Raw genomic sequence first — 22,264 nt, forward strand, 5'->3', positions numbered from 1 at the left:
GGGTTTTGGAGTAGATTTTGATGGGGTTTTAGTGCTGTTATTGAGCTGAAGTATATGTATTAAATATCTGGGTTTGATGGGTGAGTTTTGGGTGAATTGGCTTGAGGAAAGGTGTGGAAAAATGGTGGAAAATCCGGGTTTGGAGGTGAGAGCCGCGGCTCTAGGAGGGGTGCGCTGCGGCCCGTGTGCGCGCGCGGCCATGGGAGGCCGAGAAGCTCATGCGCGCCACGGCGCCTGGTGGGCGCGCCGCAGCCCGTGTGGGGGTCAGTGAGGCGCTAGCCTCTGTTTCAAGGCTAGCCGCGACTCTTGTGGGTGGGGCCGCGGCCCTTTGTACCAGTTTGCGTTTTAAGGGTGTTTTAGGCTTGGGAACTCAAGAGGAAAGGCTCAGGATGGATTTTATCACCCGGATTGATAGAATTCAAGGACCCAAAGGTTAGGGTTATGGCTCTAAGTTATTTATTGGATTAGAATTTGATGGATGGACATTGTTAATGTGTTGTGACTAGGGTTTCGGCGAGGCTCACGCTAGAGGACTGTGCTCGGGGCATCGGTGCTCAGAAAGCTCAGAACTCAGGTAAGAGAACCCTTGTTCCCATAGAGCTTGTGTGCAGGGCTGAGCCCAACGTGTTTGAATAGAATTGATATGCAGGGCCGAGCCCAATATGTTAGAACTACGGGGTGTAGCCCTTTATCTGATTATGCTTGAATTCGATACTTGCTTGTTATGCTATGTATATTATGATGTGAATGGTCGGCTTGAGCTGGGAATGGTGTAGACTGAGAACGGCGAAGGGCCGGGAATTGCATTGGGCACGTTGAGTGCAAGGCCGAGAATGGCAAGGGGCCAGGAGCAGCGTTGAGCACGTGGAGTGCGAGTTGCCAGGGCGAGTCCCTAGAAGGATACCTGGGATATCCTCACAGCGTGGTCCGCGAACCCAGGGCTTGGTAAATGCCTGGGACGGCTAGGCCGTATGTGTTTAGCCATTGGCGGGCACTTTATATGCTTGATATATGTGTTGCATATGTTATCTATTTGTGGGTTTTCTTGCTGGGCTTCGGCTCACAGATGCTCTATGGTGCAGGTAAGGGTAAAGAGAATATCAACCAACCAAGAGTACAGCAGGCGTGAGGCGGCGTGTACATGTTTGGCCAGCCTGGCTGTCACAGCCAGAGGATTTTGGGAGATGCTTGTAAATAAACCTAGATTTTTTCGTCTAGCCGACTTGGTTCAGTTTATATGTTGTAAATATTTCTAAACTGTATTTTGGGATCCCAAGTGTAAAACTTTTATAATTTTCTATGGAAATTACTATTTCTCAAGTCTTTCCTTTGTTTATGGCTTAATTACACTGTTTGGCTTAAAACCTCGATTAGTGAGTTGAAAGCACGTTTTTAAACTCACTTAGTAACGGCTCTAAGGAAGTAGGGCGTTACAACTTGGTATCAGAGCGAGCCAAGGTTTTTGGTTCTGGAGATTGACCGAACATGTACACACGCAGTCAGTGACAGGCTTAACTTAGGGTTGGTTGGTAAGATTGGTTAATATGTCTAAATATGTATTTGAATGCTCTGTTTGCCTGTTTATCTTATATATAGAGCATGATGAATGAGTTAACATATGCATGAGATACTGATAGGGCCTGGCCCTTGACTATTGCATGATGAGATTGAAGTGTGCTGAATAGCATTGCTATTGCATGTGGATGAATATTGGGATAATGGTTTGCATACTGAGTGTGTGTGGTTAACTGTCTAAAATTGAATCCATATGTAATATCTATTTATTGGCCTGTAGGAGGCATAATGAAACGTGAGTATACCTAGTTGTGGTATAATTGGGTAGCTAAATGTATGGTATTGTGAATTTGGTTTAATATGTTTTATGTGTGTATGAATGTTATGATTTTTGGACCTGGATGTGGTTTGGTTCGGAATGTGAACCTCAAGGTAGAGAAGTTTAGTCAGCGGTGGCGGATGAACTCAGATGGTTTGCATCCGGGATGGTTAAGTAGACCTGGCATCGTAATACAGGAGAGTTGCATATGATAGTTGGGGTTGGAAACTTCCATCTACCCTGAAAGTCCGGAGATGTCCGCTAGTATATGAGTAAATGGTATCAGTACAGTATAAGGATATAGACAGATAAAGAATAGTAACTGGAAGGCTTAAGAGGCGTTAACCTCTGGTTGGAGAGGAATGTTTGGGTTGCCTAGGAATTGTTTAGTGGATGGACAAAGCTAACTTCATTCTTGGTTATATGGAGGTGAAAGGTCATAACCAAAGGATTGTGCTAAGTACTTGTGACAGGAGGATACTAGAAAGTGGTGTTCAGGTTGAGATATTGGTGTGATGGGTTGGAAAGAACTCAAATGGGGATTCGATAAAAGAAGTTATAAGGAAGAGGAGATTAATAAATCTATGAGCTTGATTTGAAATGATAAGACAATGACAACCTGTGTTAGTGAGTGTAAGGTGTTGGGTACCTTACTTTTGAATTTATGCAAGTGGTGGTGGTTGGGAATAATGACCCATGTAAGGATTAAATTCTGGAATGGTTCAGGGTGACAGGGCCGCTCCAGTGTATTAGATCTTTAGTGGTATTTGAATAGCAGAGAGAGCCATGTTGTTTGAGATCTATGGAATGAGGTAAAGAGCATGAGTGCTGCGGGGCAAGGGATGTGAAAGAAAGTGCTTCTATTGGTAGAATTCAGTAAGGACAAATTCTCAATTTTTGAGGTAGAAGGACCCCAGACAGTGCCAGGGCACCTAATTTGTGATTGGAAAGGAGCATGATTGAAAAGGTAGTTATCAAGATGGTGACAGGAACCAGGGAGGTTATTCGGTGTGCACCTAAGGGAGAGGATGCCACCTGAGAGGATGTCGGGTGAGGGCGCGACTTTTAAATGAAATAATTCAGTATGTTAGGATGGATTTTCCATGGTGAGGGAACGAAAGACTAGAATGCCTCGTTACACTCGAAGTTCGAGGCCGATTCCTCGAAGATGAGTATTTAACTGAATGTTTTATGTTTGTCATGTGAGGAGCTGGAGGAACTCGGTGTTGAGAATGTTCCAAGAGGGAGTTAAACATAGAGAGTTTGCCTCAAGGGTGCTATGTGAGAAGCTGAGGATAATGGCATTTGTTGAGGAGGAATAAGGAACTTCTGGAAGATGAATTGGGATACAAGTAATTAAGAAGTTCATAGTGAGAACAATAGAGTTCGTCTTAAGGAAGCCTCAACATGAGGCAAAGTGAAAGTGGATTTGTTAAGAGACAACCATGGATTATAAGGGATATCATTTCGAGTATTTTAATTAGACTGAATGGAAACTAAGCTAACCAGTGGGAAACTTGTATAGGTATATAAGGAAAGATTGGGGTTATTATAGAGTCGGGCTACAGGTAGATTTGGTATCAGGAATGTTGTGGAAGACGGCACTAGCTGACAGAAAGAACTATTTGAAGCAATTAAAGAAATTTGACCTTGGAGTAGTCAGAGCATTATATGGTGAGAATTGCTGGCATCAACGGTTAAGAATGAAAAGTTTGATGTTGGGTACAAGATGGGACAATGTTTCCAGGAGTTGATCTACGACCTGGTTATTACCAGCTGGAAATCAAGGAGAGAGATATTTCAGGAATTTTTATTTTGTACTGAGTAAGGTGTAAGGAGTTGGTAGCAAAGATTCTAGAATGGTTCAAGCTACAGCGGCACAGGTAAGTTCTAAAGTAGAGAATATTAGAACGGTATGGGCAAGTCCCCTTCAAGTTCACGAGCAGTATGTGTGGACTACTCTCAGACGGAAATGGAGAGCGAATGACTATTATGCTGAAGACATTAGTACCAAGGAAGAAGGGTCACAGGTAAGGTTCTATGAAGTGTCAGTTTGGGTTTTGTTAGGAGTACTTAGAGTAGAGCTATAAGAAGAAAGGACAGGTATGAGAAGATTTGATCTGAAGTCACGAAGAAGCTAATGAAGAACGTCTGAAGAATAGAAGGCATAACAAGACTGGCAAGCGCGTCATCTATCGCATAAGTATCTCCGCAGACATCTACATCGGAGATGGGAAGAACAGTAAAACTAGAGGTTAGACGGAATGAATGGTGTCAAATCAGAATTCAGAAGACAAGGTAAGAGTTGATTGGTATCTGTTGATGCAGGAGTATGTGTGCGTTATGGTTAAGTATAGAGGGATAGCATAAAGGACCTGAGCTATGATGAGGGTATGGAACTGTGGGGGGGTGCACCACAGGTTGGGCACGCCCAGGCTCAGATTGGCGCGAGGATGGGTCGAACCTCGCGGGAGGTGAAAGAATGGAACATGGTTGATATACTTGGAATGTTAAGTTGACAGTGATGCTTAGCATGAGGTACTTGAGTGTTGGGTTGTTAGTAAGAAAGATAATCTTGAGACTAAAATTTAGTGGAATGCAACAGATGGAAGGTTGATGTTATAAGTCTTCGACTGTACGAGGAAGAGATTTATTATGAGGTGGATCTCTAACTTGGAAGGTGTGTGTCAGTTAAAAGAGCGCCACAGGTTACAATGGAATGGACAGGATAATGATTAGAATTGGTATAGTGTTAGTGTACTGTGATGGACACATATGTTTTCTTTGGATAATGGAATCCAGAGCTTTGGTTTTGTGGAAACAGGGAAGAACCCTACGAGTATTATACAAGATAAGGTACAAGAACCAGATGAATGGTCCAAAGAGAATTTGGTGTGGAGATAGGAATTATAAGTGGGTGTTGTTTTGCCTCCTAGGGTTTGTGGTACTGAGAGGTTTTGGCTGATGGTAGAACCTGAGATACTCGAATATTGAGAAGTAAAATAATACGATGATGGATCATAAGAATGGATCGCATTCGACTGTAAATAAGGTGATGGATCAGGGAAGGAGTTGTAACTCAGCTGAATAAGATAGCATACTTTGGTTTGTATAAATTGGTTATGAAATAGGGCATTGGTAATGATGAATTGAGACCCTATAGTTTCTAAGTTATGGAAAGGGACCTAAGATCAAAGAAAACAGAGTAGTAATCCGGAATTACTGATTGATTGCAGAAAGGATAGCAATCTGAGGATTTAACAATTATGTTAAGGGTTTAAGCATTGAATGTGAAACTTTTAGAATATCAAAGGAGGTGTATTCTTTGATGAGACAGTCACGGTATTGGATGCTGGAGTACAACTAAGGTGACAAGGCATAAGACTTGGTAAGATAAAAGCAAGGAATTAAGAGTTAGTGGACACTACGGTTCAGTAATAATTCAGAGGAAAAGTAAAGGGGATGTTGGAATTTTTAAGGCAGGGGATGTCTGCCTATCTGAAAGTTTATAAGAACCTGTAAACTGTTAACTTTGGAGTACGGGGTTCCAGAATGGGAATTGTATATTCCTCCAAGTTAAGCAGCGAGGAAGAGTAGGATAGTGAGGAAAGAAAAAGGGAGTTATGGTACTCATTTCGACAAGAGTTCTAAAGTCATACTAAGGATTTGGCCGCGGGCCTACAAGTTGATCTTATCCTGGTAAGGATGATGATTCATAAGAATTTTGACATTGAGAATAATTAACGAAGAGATTGCTGTGAACCAAGCAGACATTGGAGTTCTGTAAATTTAATGTATAAGTAAAAGTTAAAGAAAGTATGGTTATCAAACAATATCTTGTGGAACAAGATTGTACTCGCGCATGGGTATTACTAATGATTAAGGGTAAAGGCATTGGACCTTGGGAATTGTGATCAGAGGTATGAGGTATATAGCCTGATGTGTTCAAGTAAATTTCAAGGACGAAATTATATTAAGGAAGGGATAGTACAAGGTCTTGCGGAGCAAGACCATCGCCTTGGTGAAAGTGCTGTGGAGAAACAGCAAGGTTAAGAAGGCGACGGGGGGAACTTGAGACAGAGATGAAGGAGCGGTATCCCGAGTTGTTCAGGTAATTTCGAGGACGAAATTTCCGTAAGGAGGGGATAGTTGTAACGACCTGAATTTGCTAATCGGGCTTAGGGCCTTGATTAGTGTGCCTGGAGGGCAATAAATGATTTAATGTGCTTTAATGTGTTAATGGGTGAATTAATGTGGATATATGATAGTGATGCATGTTTAGCGAGTTAAATGTGCATGTGGGCCCCGTCTGGATATTAGGGGCATGAATGTGATAAATGTTATATATGTGATATGTCTGTACAGCACGATCCGAGACAGTCCTGGGGAGCGGTTAGCCAGAGAGTCACAATGGGGTTGAGATTCAGACTCGGGGTGAGTCGAGGGGTAATTTGGGTACTAGGTGTTATGGGATTATCGGGACATGAAAATAAATATTTCCAGATATATTTGAGCATTGAATGTCTAGGCGGGAATACTGGGGAAATTTACCATTTTGCCCTCGGGGACGTTTTGGTACCCCGAGCCTTGAGGTAACCCTTTAGACTTAAGTCGAGTAAAACAAAATAGAGGAATAGTTTAGATACTTAAGAAACCGACCTTAGCTTATTCCTCCCAACTGAAGTTAGCTCTTATCTCTTTCTCTCCTTCATTCTCGAAGGCATAACAAAGGGAGTTTTTGGTGCAAGCTAGCTTAAGCAAGGGATTGGGCTGAGGAAACTTAGGAGCTTAAAGCTTGAGGATTGAGGATCAACTATAGGGATTGAATTCAGCAAGGTAAGCTTTAATTATTGGGATTATGTTGAGAATTTTTGCTGGTTTGCTAGAGTATGCATGCTAGTTAAGTTTGATATGTTCTTGAGTATTTTCGTTGGGTTTTGGAGTAGATTTTGATGGGGTTTTAGTGCTGTTATTGAGCTAGAGTATAAGTGTTAAATATCTGGGTTTGATAGGTGAGTTTCGGGTGAATTGGCTTGAGGAAAGGTGTGGAAAAATGGTGGAAAATCTGGGTTCGGAGGTGAGAGTCGTGGCCCTAGGAGGGGTGCGCTGCGGCCCGTGTGCGCGCGCGGCCATGGGAGGCCGAGAAGCTCATGTGCGCCGCGGCCCGTGTGGGGGTCAGTGAGGCTCTAGCCTCTGTTTCGAGGCTAGCCGCGGCTCTTGTGGGTGGGGCCGCGGCCCTTTGTACCAGTTGAGTTTTAAGGGTGTTTTAGGCTTGGGAACTCAAAGGGTAAGGCTCGGGATGGATTTTATCACCTGGATTGATAGAATTCAAGGACCCAGAGGTTAGGGTTATGGCTCTAAGTTATTTATTGGATTAGAATTTGATGGATGGACATTGTTAATGTGTTGTGACTAGGGTTTCGGCGAGGCTCACGCTAGAGGACTGTGCTCGGGGCATCGGTGCTCAGAAAGCTCGGAACTCAGGTAAGAGAACCCTTGTTCCCATAGAGCTTGTGTGCAGGGCTGAGCCCAACGTGTTTGAATAGAATTGATATGCAGGGTCGAGCCCAATATGTTAGAACTGCGGGGCGTAGCCCTTTATCTGATTATGCTTGAATTCTATACTTACTTGTTATGCTATGTATATTATGATGTGAATGGTCGGCTTGAGCCGGGAACGGTGTAGACCGAGAACGGTGAAGGGCCGGGAACGGCATTGGGCACGTTGAGTGCAAGGCCGAGAACGGCAAGGGGCCGGGAGCAGCGTTGAGCACGTGGAGTGCGAGTTGCCAGGGCGAGTCCCTAGAAGGATACCTGGGATATCCTCACGGCGTGGTCCGCGAACCTAGGGCCTAGTAAACGCGTGGGACGGCTAGGCCATATGTGTTTAGCCATTGGTGGGCTATTTATATGCTTGATATATGTGTTGCATATGTTATCTATTTGTGGGTTTTCTTGCTGGGCTTTGGCTCACAGATGCTCTGTGGTGCAGGTAAGGGTAAAGAGAAGATCAACCAACCATGAGTACAGCAGGCGTGAGGCGGTGTGTACATGTTTGGCCAGAGGATTTTGGGAGATGCTTGTAAATAAACCTAGATTTTTTCGTCTAGCCGACTTGGTTCAGTTTATATGTTGTAAATATTTCTAAACTGTATTTTGGGATCCCAAGTGTAAAAATTTTATAATTTTCTATGGAAATTACTATTTCTCAAGTCTTTCCTTTGTTTATGGCTTAATTACACTGTTTGGCTTAAAACCTCGATTAGCGAGTTGAAAGCACGTTTTTAAATTCACTTAGTAACGACTCTAAGGAAGTAGGGCGTTACAGAAACATTCCAGTATCTTATCTATATAAGTCGTTTGAGACAGCGCCAAAACTTTGTTCTGTTGATTCCAAAGGATTTTGATGCCCAGAACATAGTTTGCATCTCCTAAATCTTTCATTTGGAATTGCTTAGATACCCATTTATTTACTTTTGTTAATATTTCTACGTCATTTCCAATTAGTAGAATATCAACAACGTAAAGAAATACGAAGACCACAATGCCATCTTTGATTTGTTTATAGACACAAGGTTCATCATCATTTTGTTCACAACCATACGTTTTAATTGTGTCATCAAATCTTAGATTCCAAGGTCTTGAAGCTTGTTTGAGTCCATAAATGGACCTAAGAAGCTTGCAAACCTTTTGATCTTGACCTTTGACTTTGAAACCTTTTGGTTGAGACATATAAGTGATATCGTCAAGATAGCCATTCAAAAATGTTGTCTTGACATCCATTTTCCATATCTCATAATCCATGCAAGTAGCTATGGACAAGAGTATGTGAATAGATTTTAGCATGGCTACAGGAGAAAATGTTTCTTCATAATCAACTCCTTTTCTCTGAGTATAGCCTTTGGCTACAAGCCTAGCTTTGAAAGTCTTCACTCTCCCATCTGCTCCTCTTTTCTTCTTGAATATCCGTTTGCAACCAATGGGTTTTGACATTTTCTAGTAGATCTTCAAGAATCTAGTCGAAATTGGAATACATCAATTCCATTTCAAGGTTCATGGCGTCTTGCCATTTTTCTTTGTCAGAATCTCTCATTGCATCTCTATATATCAATGGATCATCTTTGTTTGTGTCAGACCCAAGCATTTGAACTTCGTGTTCATAGTGAATTGATTATCTAACAACCCTCCCATTATGACGAAGCTCTCTATTATTCTGACTAGAACTTATGGCTTCTTCTTGTCATTGTTCATTGTGAGCAGTTAGCGATCTATTTACTTGATCTGAGACCATTTCCTCCATTACAACCTTACTGCGACCATTTCCTCAAGAAAAAGGAGCATTTTTCGATACAAGTGTTTTGTTTTCTTTTGGACTTTAAAATATACCACCTCTAGTCTATTTGGAATACCCTACAAACATGCACAATTCAGTCTGTGAGTCCAACTTTCCAGTCTTTCCTTTCAGGACGTGTGCTGGACACCCACAAATACGAAAATGGTGTAAACTAGGTTTAGTACCATTCCATAGTTCTAACAGTGTCTTCTAGAGAGACTTGGATGGAACAACATTCAATATATACATTGCACATTGAATTGCATAGGCCCAGGACGACAGTGGCAATAATGAATAATTCATCATTAATCTAACCATGTCTAATAACATCCTGTTTCTTCTTTCTGAAACTCCATTTTGCTGTGGTGTTCCATGTTCTATGAGTTGGGATTGAATTCCATGCTCACGCAAGTGGTCCTCGAATTCATAATCCAAGTACTCTCCTCCTCGATTAGATCGAAGAACTTTCAATGATTTATGTAATTTATTTTCAGCTTCTGCTTGGAATTTTTTATACTTTCCAAAAGTTTCAGATTTCTTTTGCATTAAATATAGGTAACCATATCTTGAATAATCATCAATAAAAGTGAAGAAGTATTCAAACCCTCCTCTTGCTTGTACATTAAGTGGACCACACACATCAGTGTGTACAAGTTGGAGTGGTTCTTTGGCTCTTGAACCTTTAGCAGAGAAAGGTCTTTTGGTCATCTTGCCTTCTAGATAGGATTCAAAAATTGGAAGAGAGCCTACAGTTAATTCTCTTAAAGGACCATCCTTTGCTAACCTATTTATCATATCAAACACAATATGCCTCAATCTCAAGTGCCATAGATATGTTTCACTCTCGAAATCAGTCTTTTGACGTTTAATAGATCTTGAATTTGCAACTTTAAACATTTTAGAGTTGTAGATGGACCGTTCTTTAGCCTTCAGTTTATACAACCCATCATTGGATTTTGCATGATAGATATCAATACCAGATCTTGAGATAACAATCGAATTATATTGAAAGAAATTCCAAAACCTTGTTCAAGCAACATAGAAACAAAATGTAATATCCAAGTAGCTTATTTAATTAATTATTTTTTTGCTATTTAATTATGATATGTTCATAGATTGATTGAAGAGTTATGGAGAATAGATTTTTAATGAGAAGTAGTTACGAGAATAAGATTTATTTACGTTTGAGTTAATAGACAATTATTAATTTAATGGGGTGAGGCGTTATTACTTTAGTTAAATAATAATTTATTATTGTAAAAACCAAGATATTTTTTCTAGAATTTATTTATGTTTTGCTACTTTGAATGTGAATATGAGATGATTGCTTATGTATGATTATTTTCTAAGTTATGATTAAATTATGGTATTAATTTAAAGCCCATGATAAGTTTGGACTTTATTAGTTAGATTAAGAGTATACTAAATTATTTAGCATTTAAATTTGTTGATTAAGATAATTGTGGAGGTTTGGATAATTAGATAATTAAATGCAATTTTCGTAACTCTAGGCTGCTGTAACTTGAGACCCAGTTTTTACCCAGTTAAATTACGATTTTGAAAAAAATAATCTTTCTAAAAAGTTGTAGATAATCAAATAAGGTTTCCAACGGTAATAATATTTTCCAAATTGGACTATTTCAACTCCAGTTATGCTCATTTTACTACAGATGGGTCCAAAGTTACGAGATTTTTAAGAAAGGTAATTTTGAGAGATTCAAGCAAATTTTGAACAATTTAAGTTTGAAATTCTAGACTTTAGTATGTAGGCTTTATCAAGGGAAGTTTTGAATAAAATTTAAAGTTTGAACTTGAGAGTAAGGATAGGCTAGGTGGCGTGATAGGCATGTATCAAGCAAACTAACAAGATTTGACTTGGTCTTGAATAATCAAAGTGGTTGTGTGGCACATATAGAGCGAATGAAGATATTTGTTGAAACAAAGAGGGAGGTGGCCGAGTAGTTTAAGGCTTGAAAAGGTCTTTGATTTTCAAATGGAGGTTGAGAGAATATATAGTTGAGGTTGGAGCTTATAAATAGAGCTTCAAGCCTTCATTTCTTTCATCAAACACCTCTTGGTCGAGACATACACTACACGAATTCATCATATTTTTTGAGCCTAGCTTTTGGTACCATTTTTCCTCCATAGCCGAAACACAAATATCTTGCAAACACACGTCTACTTTGAAACCCTGGTTTCACAATAGTCAAAATCCTAAGACTACTTGTGGGCGAAACCCTAGTATGATCAAGACATTTAGGGGAGATAGCATTATTCTTCGAGGTTGCAGGATTCTTTCATAGTTCAGGCTAGGTCAAGGTATTTTTTATTGAGGTAAATGGTAATATCCACTTTCATAAAGGGGGTATTTTGGTAATTTGTCATGGTACAAGGGAATTGGTAAACCATTTTGTGATTTATGTGTTTTATGTTATATGAATATGTTTTCATTTTATTAAAATGTATGAATTAATTATTATGTATGTTTATGGTTGTCCAAAGAATGAAGACAGTGATCACATGTAATGCCCCAAAAATCCTAATGCAGTTTAGTGGTCGGATTAGTAGGCCGGGAGGGCCATAATTGATTTATTATATCATTAAACTAATATGTGCATGTTTATGTGAATTATATTATTACATGATGATAAATGCATGCATGTGGGTCTACATTTCATCATAAGGGAATTTTGGTAATTTGGCTTGTTGAGGGCGTAATTGTATATTTCTATGCATGTTGGTGAACTATTGTTGAGGCCACATTATAATGTGGATTTTTTCGAGCCATTCGGTATGAGACGATCTTTGAGTGCAAATTAGCGGTTTGGTCATAACAGGTTTAAGATTGGGGCTCGGGGCGAGTCTCGGGGTAGTTTAGTGATTAGAGCGTTACCGGGAATTAAAGGGTAATGGGATATGATTTATTGGTATTTGAGCATGATGGGAATTGGAGAGTGTTAATTATGATTAACGAGATAGGCGGGAAAGGACGGCTTTGCCCTTGGGGGTTGTTAAGAAATGATTTAAGCATGGGGTATTTTGGTCATTTGACCTAGGTTATATATAAATGGATGGCTGTAGAAAATAGAACCAAAATAGAGACTTCTTTCTTCCTCCCTCATGATCATCATTTCCCTTCTCTTTTCCTTTGAATGTTGAAGCAAGTTTGGGGATTCAAACTTGGAGATTGAAGCTTGAGGTCTTAGGTTAGTGTTCAGCCATTGAAGAGGTTTCAATTCAAGCTTAAGGTAAGGTTTTAGTTCAAGTTTATGGTTCCTAGCTCTGTTTTATTATGTTAGTTTTGAGATTGAAGTTTTGATCATAGAAATGGGAATTTGATGAGTTTTGAATGGTTTAAGGCATAGGTTTTGTTGGTTATATGGTGAATAGGTTGTGGTAATAGTTGGTGGCTTTGCTTTGTGATATTGGGAGTGTTTTAATGAGGTTTTGAAATGAGTTCGAAGGGGAAAAACATGGGTTTTTGGCTGAGTATCAGGTGGGGCTACGGCTCTGTTCTAGAGCGCCGCAGCCCAAGCTTGTTGAAAATGAAGGGTGGAGCTGAAGGGCCTGGGGGCCGCGACACTTGGGGCAAGTGCTTGAGGCTGGCGCCTCTGTTTTGGTTGGGGGGCGCGACGCTTGAGGGCATTTGTGGCCAAAGTAGAGTTTTGATCATGGGAACTCAAACCTTAGGCCTCGGGATCATTCCTACTACCCAGTTTAGTAGGATTCGATGTTCCGGAGGCTAGGTTTTGGTCCGGGAACCTTTTATTACTCAATTTATTGATGAAATCCCATAATTGGTTATGACCAGGTGATTGTCAAGGAACTAAAAGGTTGATCATTCTCAAGGGTCGTTCTTTTACTAATTCTCGCTCGAACCAGAGGTAAGAAAACGACACCCTATATGTGACATGCATGGTTATAATTGAGGCATGTTGAGTGTTTAAATGTGTACATTGATTGCATATAAAATGCTTAGAAAATCTTGCTTACTTGTGAATGGCACTGACTTACTAATCAGAATCCGCAATGGTGTCAGATCAGTCTGTGAAGCTGTGACTTACTAGTCAAGTTCAACAACAGTACTGAGCACTAGTCGTATGTTACTGAATTATGGGTCAAGAGCGGCATAAGCGTCATGAACACAGAGTCGATAAAGATTAGATCTAATCGACATCTGCATTGAATGACTCAACATGATCATTAATGTCGGACCGACCCCAAGTTCGATGGAAACTAAAAGCGCTTGCCTAGTTCCATGACTAGTTACTTAGAGCCAGGGCCAGAAGGCCCAGGTGACTCCATCGTCACATGGCTAAGGGTACAGAAGCCACATTAGTGACTCCATGGTCACTCAGCTGGTTTACATTGGTGACTTGCTCATCAGTCACTTAACATGTTTAAGCTAGTGACTCGATCACTTATTTGTAAAAGGTACGAAAACCCACATTAGTGACTTTTACATCTGTCACTCACCTATTTAGGGCTATAAGTCCTGGATGATTATTATGATCATCATTTGATATTATATTCATGCAGTATTGAGTTTTCTTGCTGGGCTTTGGCTCATGGGTGCTATGTGGTGCAGGTAAAGGGAAAGAAAAGCTCACCTAGCCTTGAATGGAGAGCTTAGGTGGTGATGTGTAAATATGCAGCCGCTTGACCACCACGGCCAAGGAGTTTCTCAGGGGAACTAGGGGGTTTACCCTATTTTTGTCGGTTAGGTTAGTGGGTTGTAAATTTTATACTGTAATGGCCATTTTGGATTGTAAATTACTTATAAACGTTTTTATGGGAACATAAATAGTTTTTTGTTTTAAATAAAATATATCATTTCCTTTTATTGGTTTTCCACATTTACCTATTAATAACACCTAGATGCACGTTTATAACCAAAGACTCGATTAGCGAGTTAAGCAAGGTTCAAAGTTCACAGTAATGGTCTTGGGGTAACCAGGGTGTTACATCACATGTGTTCTTTCAAGTAGTAGGGGCATATTTGTCAGGAATATCTAAGATTTGGGGTTAAAATACAATTATGAAATTTAGGGTAGAAATTGTAATTTCTATGAGTTGAAACTATAAGTTTAGGAGTAAATTATTATTGAGGGCATATGTGAATTAATGTGAAGCTTAGGATAAGGGATAGGATTGTAATTTTGGGATAATGATAATTATAAATAGATTATAATGATCTAGGGTTAGGGTTTGGAATCATTGAAGAAGAAGAAGAGTTCTCTTGTCAAGCTTGGATCTTAAGGGTTCTTTGGACTGAGATTGAAGGAAAAATTCGTGGGGTAAGATTTCTTGTACATTCTTAAGTTTTCATTAAAGTTTCTATTAAAATTCTTAAGTTTGAATGCATGATAATGGTGATATGGATAGAAGTGCATTGTAGATTATTTTTAAATGATAGAAGTGCATGCTAGAGTCTATATTATTGTTATATAATGGTTAGAAAAATGATAGGGGTGAATAAATGGCTGATCATGGATAAGGTGGTTTTAGTTTTGAAATAGCTTGATGAGGAGGACAACGTTAGGGTTCTTGAACCCTAACCATGCATTAGCCATGATGAATGCATGAAGGTATGTTGATGTTGTTATTGTGAATAGAATGTGGTGAGGGTATTATGTAACTGGTTTGGGGATGAAACTAGCTTTTAATATGGATTTTTGGAGGTTTAGGTCGAATGGAGGTGATGAACATGAAAGAGAAGTCACACCTGTAAATTCTTGGAACGACGTCGGGCGCGACCGCGCTTGGTGTCTGGCACGACCGGACTGCCACCCAGAAACGAGGTTTTCCTTGTTTTTCTCGGTTTGATATGGGTTTGACATTTTTGGTTTTAGTTTTTCTTTTTGGTGGTCTTAGGATTTTCTTGGGGATACTTGAGAGTGATTCGGGTCCTAGAAAGTGTGAGGGTACTTGCATGATGATTTGTTTTGATATAATTTTCTAAAAGATGAAAGTTGTATGATGTTTGACGTAGGGCTCTCTAAGACTACTTGAAAGGACATATAGTGGAATTGTGTTGCTGCTGCATTTGAGGTAAGAAGAGTGGACACCTATGTACAAAGTAAATACGTATTATACCTATTTGTATATCGTGTTAATGGCAAGTTATGATCCATATAACATGTGTGTAAAGGTAAAAGGAATAAGTATTCTTGTAACTTGGTACGTGTTAAGATCCAAGGGGATGTTACAAGGGTAGTGGGCTGTCGCAAATGTAGTGGGTCGTTGCAAGGGCGGTATAATGTTCATGATGTGTTTATGATTTGTTGAGATTAAATTGTAAACATGATGGTAAATTTTGTATATGAAATGTGCCTATGTGTTGTTATTGTATTATGCATGCTGTTGTGTTTTGGGTTTTGGGGGTTGTGTCCTATATAACTATTCTTTCTTGGCTTTACTCACAGGTACTCTGTATGCAGGTAAAGTCAAGGAAAAATGTGTGCAATAAGCAGTTGGAGGATTACGATGGCGGGGAGTACATGTTTAGGATATCTTGACCTTAGGGGTCAAGGTCCCACATTTATTTGACATGTTTTATGACCTTATGCAAAGGTTACTTTTGGGTAATTTATGAGTTGTTTTAAAACCTATGAAGTATGTTATGGTAGTAGTTGAATGGTTTTGTTTTTTCTAAGGATTCCAGAATCTATTTTTATTTCAATGTGTGGAAGTCATTTTTATTTCGATAAAAGTCAAACTTAATTCTTTTTCTTAAATTTTATTTAATTTCACACAAGTAATTTCCTATGAAATTGGGGCGTTACAATTGGTACCAGAGCCAAGGTTTTAAATTTTCTGTAGACCCTCCTAACATGTATACTCACCACCGAAGACAAGCTCGACTCATTGCTCTGTAAGTCTTGAATTATCTTATTTTCTTCAATTGATTAGATGTGATGTTTTGAATTTACCTGTTTACTAGAGTGGTTGAGTTAGTATGGCTAGTCAGCGGAGAGTTCTGATGAGAGTGTGGAACAAGGTCCAACACCGAAAGGTGACGAGGAAGATTCGAAAGCTGAAAAGGATAAAAGCGACTAGTGAAGTAGAACACAACATTAGAAGTTTGGTTGACCATTTGATAAGGATCAACAAGCGCATGCTAAACATAGTATGGAGAGGAGGATTATTAGACTGTAAGAAGAAGTTTCAAGTACTTAAGGTAACATTCCCACTCATATCACATATGAGGAAGGATTTGGAATTCCTCTTGGAGAAAGTGAGTAAGAAGCACCCACAAGGTAGGGTGTATGGATGCATAATTGATCAACTCATGGAGTGTAAAGGAATGGATTATGCTACGAAGCAATGCGAGACTACTATGACTATGGAGCTAAGAGACAGATTGCGCGATTTATTTCCAGTTCACATCAAATGGATATAGAGGATGCGTATAAATTTTAGATTTAGTAGCAAAACTTTTATGATTGGAATTAAGAATTTAGTAATGATTGTGAACATTCTGTTTGATTAACATTTCAATTTTTTTTGTAAGGAGTAATGTAGATGGTTTTCCTAAATTAAAATATGTTATTCATTTATTTTTCTACTAGTGGATTGGGAGACATATTGACTTTTGGGTGGTTGGTCTCGGGATTTAAGTAAGAATAATGCCTCCCAGAAGATCAGTAAGAAGGAATGTTGGGCTGAATCGTGTTGTTGATGCACCACCTGCTTTAAGGAGAAACAATCGTGAGAATATGGATAATGTAAACCATCCATCGAACCCTCTAGCATTTGAGACACAATTAGCTCCATTGGAGGCCATAATTAGATGACAGGATGAAGAGCTAAGGCAAATGAGGCAACAACACACAGTACCAGCATGTGAGGTAAGGGATATGCAACAACTACCTGCGTTGTTAGCAGTCTACCTTGAAGCTGTAGACAGGATGGAGCCACTCTATGAAAGGTTTTGGAAGCAGTATCCTCAAGAGTTTAAAGGAAGTACTAACCCGATTGTAGCAGAAGAATGGATGAGTAGGATAAGATCTATTCTAGATTTTATGCAGGGTGTGGGTAATGACAAGGTGTCCTGTGCTACCCAAATGTTAAGGAAGGATGTGAGAATATGATGGGAGGTGGTGGTACAGACCCGAGATGTCACTAGGATGACATGGGACAAGTTTTGCGAGGCGTTTAACAAGTACTATAATGTTGGGTACGTGCATCAAAGGTCGATGAGTTCATAGGACTGGTGCAAGGAAATTTGATGGTAACAGAATATGCCTAAAATTTTGATCGACTCACCAAGTTTGCAGCTGATTAGGTCCCTACAGACATGGCTAGAAAAGATTGTTTCTTGAAAGGGCTTAAACCTATGATATCCCATGGTGTTGAAATGGTTTTTACTAGGGGAGCTACCACTTACACCCAGGTTGTGGAGAGGTCACTCACTGCGGAAAGGTTGGAAGATAGAATTTGGAAAGATGGAGCTGCCAAAATGGATGCCAGAAGGAATGCTTCCAACAACACCAATGACCAGAAAAGAAAGTTTAGTGAAGGGTCATGACCATATGGGGCAGATAAGAAAATCAAGGATGACAAGGGCAATAGAAACGAAGGAAATGGGAGAACTCATCCTGAGTGTCCTAAGTGCAAAAACGACATCCAGGAGAATGTCTTGCTAAGGCATGCTATCAATGTGGAAAGGAGGGCCACATCAAGAGGAACTTCACAAAACTAGGGCAGAACACTCCAAAGGAAGAACAAAAGAAGGATGATAGTTTGGTTCTTGCATGAGTCTACACCTTTACTGAAGCATAGGCATAGGCAAGTACTTATGTATTCACAGGTCAGATCTCTATCGCTGGAATTTTTTGTTATGTGTTAATAGATTCAGGCACCACTCATTCTTATGTTGCTGATAGGAAAGTGGACAAGTTTAATAGATCATGTGAATTAAATGTGGTAGGATTTAGGACCATGTTACCAATTGGGGAGATGGTAATAACTAGAAGATTGATTAGGGCATTGCCTATGTGGGTGGACAACAGGGAGCTATTTGTAGACCTAATTGAACTTAGAATGATAGGCTTTGATGTAATCCTTGGAATGGATTGGTTGACTAAGTATGGAGAAACAATTGATTGCAATAAAAAGATTGTAAAGTTCAATCCAGAAGGAGAGGAGTTGTTCATGTTCATGGGAATAACTACTGGGCCAAGAATCCCAATCATCAAAGCATTGATGGCAAAGGAAATGCTACAGGAAGGGTGCATGGAGATTTTAGCGAATGTAATTGATATAGCTAAGGAGGCAGTACAAAAGCCAGAGGAAACGAAAGTAGTACAAGAGTTTCTGGACATGTTTCCTGAGGATCTACCAGGCTTACCACCCCGTCGAGAAATTGAGTTCACCATTAAGTTAGCACCAGAGACTATACCTATTTCAAAAGCACCGTATCAGATGGCACCGATGGAGTTAAAGGAGCTAAAGACCCAACTACAAGAGTCACTAGATATAGGGTTCATTCGGCCAAGCCATTCTCCATGGGGAGCCTCAGTGTTGTTCATGAAGAAGAAAGATGGTTCTATGAGGATGTGTATAGACTATAGAGAACTCAATAAGGTAACGATCAAGAATAAGTATCCTTTGCCAAGGATAGACGACTTATTTGATCATCTTCAAGGGAAGTTAGTCTTTTCCAAGATAGATATTCATTCAAGATATCATCAATTAAGGATTAAGGAAGAAGATATTCCAAAAATGGCTTTTCGAACAAGATATAGGCATTACAAATTCTTAGTAATGTCCTTTGGACTTACCAATGTCCCAGCAACATTTATGGATTTAATGAATTGAGTGTTTGAGGATTACCTAGACAGATTCATTATAGTATTTATCGATGATATTCTTATCTACTCAAGGTCGGAAGAAGAACATGAGGAGCATCTTTGATTGACTCTTCAACGGCTAAGGGAGCATAAGTTATACGCCAAATATAAGAAATGTGAATTTTGGTTACCCCAAGTGGTGTTTCTGGGACACATTATAAGTAAGGAAGGAGTTATGGTAGATCCGGCAAAAATTGCAAAAGTAAAAGATTGGTTGAGACCCAGGAATGTGTCAGAAGTTCACAGTTTTCTTGGATTAGTCGGATACTATCGACAGTTTGTGGAAGGATTTTCCAAAATTGCCACACCATTGACGGAATTAACTAGGAAGTATTTAAAGTTCGTTTGTATAGAAAAGTGTGAGTGTAGTTTTCAAGAGTTAAAGAATAAGCTAGTTACTGGACCTGTATTAAGTCTTCCTTCAGACAAGGAAAAATTTGGAGTTTATTGCAATGCATAAAAAAAGGACTTATTTGTGTGTTGATGCAAGCTGGAAGAGTTATAGCATACACGTCAAGGCAGTTAAAGGAATATGAAAAATGTTATCCAACTCATGATTTAGACTTAGTAGAAGTGGTGTTTGCTTTAAAGATTTGGAGACATTACCTTTTTGGAGAAAGATGGGAGATATATATCGATTACAAAAGTATTAAGTATTTCTTTACACAGAATGAGCTAAATATGAGACAAAGACGGTGGTTGGAGTTGGTTAAAGACTACGATTGTGAGATACTGTATCATCCAGGCAAGGCAAATGTGGTTGCCGATGCCTAAAGTCAGCGGGGACATGGTCAAGTGATGACATTAAGAAATATACCAATGAGGTTGGTTAAGGACTTGGATAGAGCGGGAATTGAGCTTATCATAGGAGGATTAGCCAATATAATGCTGCAATCAACACTTTTGGAAAGGATCGAGCAAGGACAAGATGATGATCCACAACTAGATAAACATCATAAGGAGGTTCAGGATGGAAATGCTAACAGATTTTCAATTTTGTATAATGGTATGCTAAGGTACCGTAATCGGATATGTGTGCCTACTAAGGAAGAGTGAAAGAGAGAGATTTTGGACGAGGCTCACACTACTCCTTAACCAAGATGTATCAGGACTTGAAAGTGTTGTATTGGTGGCCTGGGATGAAGAAGGATGTGGTAGAATACGTAGAAAGATGTTTTACATGTCAACAAGTAAAAGTCGAACACCAAAGACCAGTCGGGTTGTTGCAACCTTTAAATATCCCAGAATGGAAATGGGAGGACATATCAATGGATTTCATTGTAGGACTACCAAATACTACGAAGCAATATGATTTGATTTGGGTGATAGTGGATAGATATACAAAGTTGGCACATTTCTTACCAGTGATAACAGTATATACAGTAGATCAATATGTTGAGTTGTATGTCCAAGAGATAGTACGACTACATGGAGCACCGAAATCGGTAGTCTCAGACAGAGATTCGGTATTTACCTCTATGTTTTAGGGAGGATTACAAAAGGCGATGGGGCCAAATTTAAATTTTAGTACTACATTTCATCCTCAGACGATGAACAAACTGAAAGAAAAATCCAGATATTGGAAGACATGTTGAGGGAATGTGTACTAGATTTTAGTGGTTCATGAAGTAAGTATCTTCCATTAATTGAATTCTCCTATAACAACTGCTATCAAGCGACCATCGAAGTAGCACCTTATGAAATGTTTTATGAGTGGAAGTGTAGGTTGCCGATACATTGGGATGAGATGGGAGAAAACAAGTTACTTGGGCCAGAGGTGGTTCGGGAAGCGAATGGCGCTATTGGAAAGATAAGAGCTAGAATGGTTGCTTCTCAAGACAGACAAAAGCATTATGAAAACTTAAAGCGCAAAGATGTGGAATTTGCGTGGGTGATTGTGTGCTCTTGAGGGTTTCACCAATGAAGGGGTTCAAAAGATTTGGTAAGAAAGTGAATTTAAGCCCTATATATGTAGGACCTTTTGAGATACTAGAAAGAGTTGGGAGTGTATCTTATAGGTTGGCCATGTCTCGAACATTGTCAAGGGGTCACAATGTCTTTCATGTATCAATGCTAAGGAAATATGTATCGGACCCGTCTCATCTTCTTAGTTATGAGACGTTAAACCTACATGAAAATCTATCTTACGAGGAGAAACCAGTGTAGATTGTTCAGGAATAAGATGATTTCGTTGGTTAAAGTTTTGTGGAGAAACAGTGAAATAGAGGAAGCTACATGGGAATTGGAGAAAGATATGCATGTACAATACCCAGAATTGTTCAGGTAAATTTCGGGGACAAAATTCATTTTAAGAGGGGGATAGTTGTAATATCCGCTTTCTTTAAAAGGGGGTATTTTGGTAATTTTTCATGGTACTAGGGAATTGGTAAACCATTTTGTGATTTATGTTATATGAATATGTTTTCATTATATTAAAATGTATGAATTAATTATTATGTACGTTTATTGTTGTACAAAGAATGAAGACAATGATCACATGTGTTCTTTCAAGTGGTAGGGACATATTTGTCAGGAATATCTAAGATTTGGGGTTAAATGAAATTATAAAATTTATGGTAGAAATTGTAATTTCTATGAGTTAAAACTATTAGTTTAGGAGTAAATTACTATGAAGGGCATATGTGAATTAATGTGAAGCTTAGGATAAGGGATAGGATTGTAATTTGGGGATGATTATAAATAGATTAAGATGATCTAGGGTTAGGGTTTGGAATCATTGAAGAAGAAGAAGAATAGTTCTCTTGTCATGCTTGGATCTTAGGGGTTCTTTGGACTGAGATTGAAGGAAAAATTCGTAGTAAAGGGCTATTGAATTTGTGGGGTAAGATTTCTTGTACATTCTTAAGTTTTCATTAAAATTCGTAAGTTTGAATGCATGATAATGGTGATATAGGTAGATGTTCATTGTAGAATATTCTTAAATGATAGAAGTGCATCCTAGGGTCTATATTGTTGTTATATAATGGTTAGAAACATGATAGGGGTGAATAAATGGCTGATCATAGATATGGTGGTTTGAGTTTTGAAAAAGCTTGATGAGGAAGAGAAAGTTAGGATTCTTGAATCCTAGCCATGCATGAGCCATGATGAATGCATGAAGGTATTCTGATGTTGTTACTGTGAATAGAGCATGTTGAGGGTATTATGTAACTGGTTTAGGGACGAAACTAGCTTTTAATGTGGATTTTTGGAGGTTTAGGTCGAATGGAGGTGATGAACATG

The sequence above is a fragment of the Humulus lupulus genome, chromosome 1 (genome assembly GCF_963169125.1).
Source record: "Humulus lupulus chromosome 1, drHumLupu1.1, whole genome shotgun sequence".
In the NCBI taxonomy this organism is placed as follows: domain Eukaryota; kingdom Viridiplantae; phylum Streptophyta; class Magnoliopsida; order Rosales; family Cannabaceae; genus Humulus; species Humulus lupulus.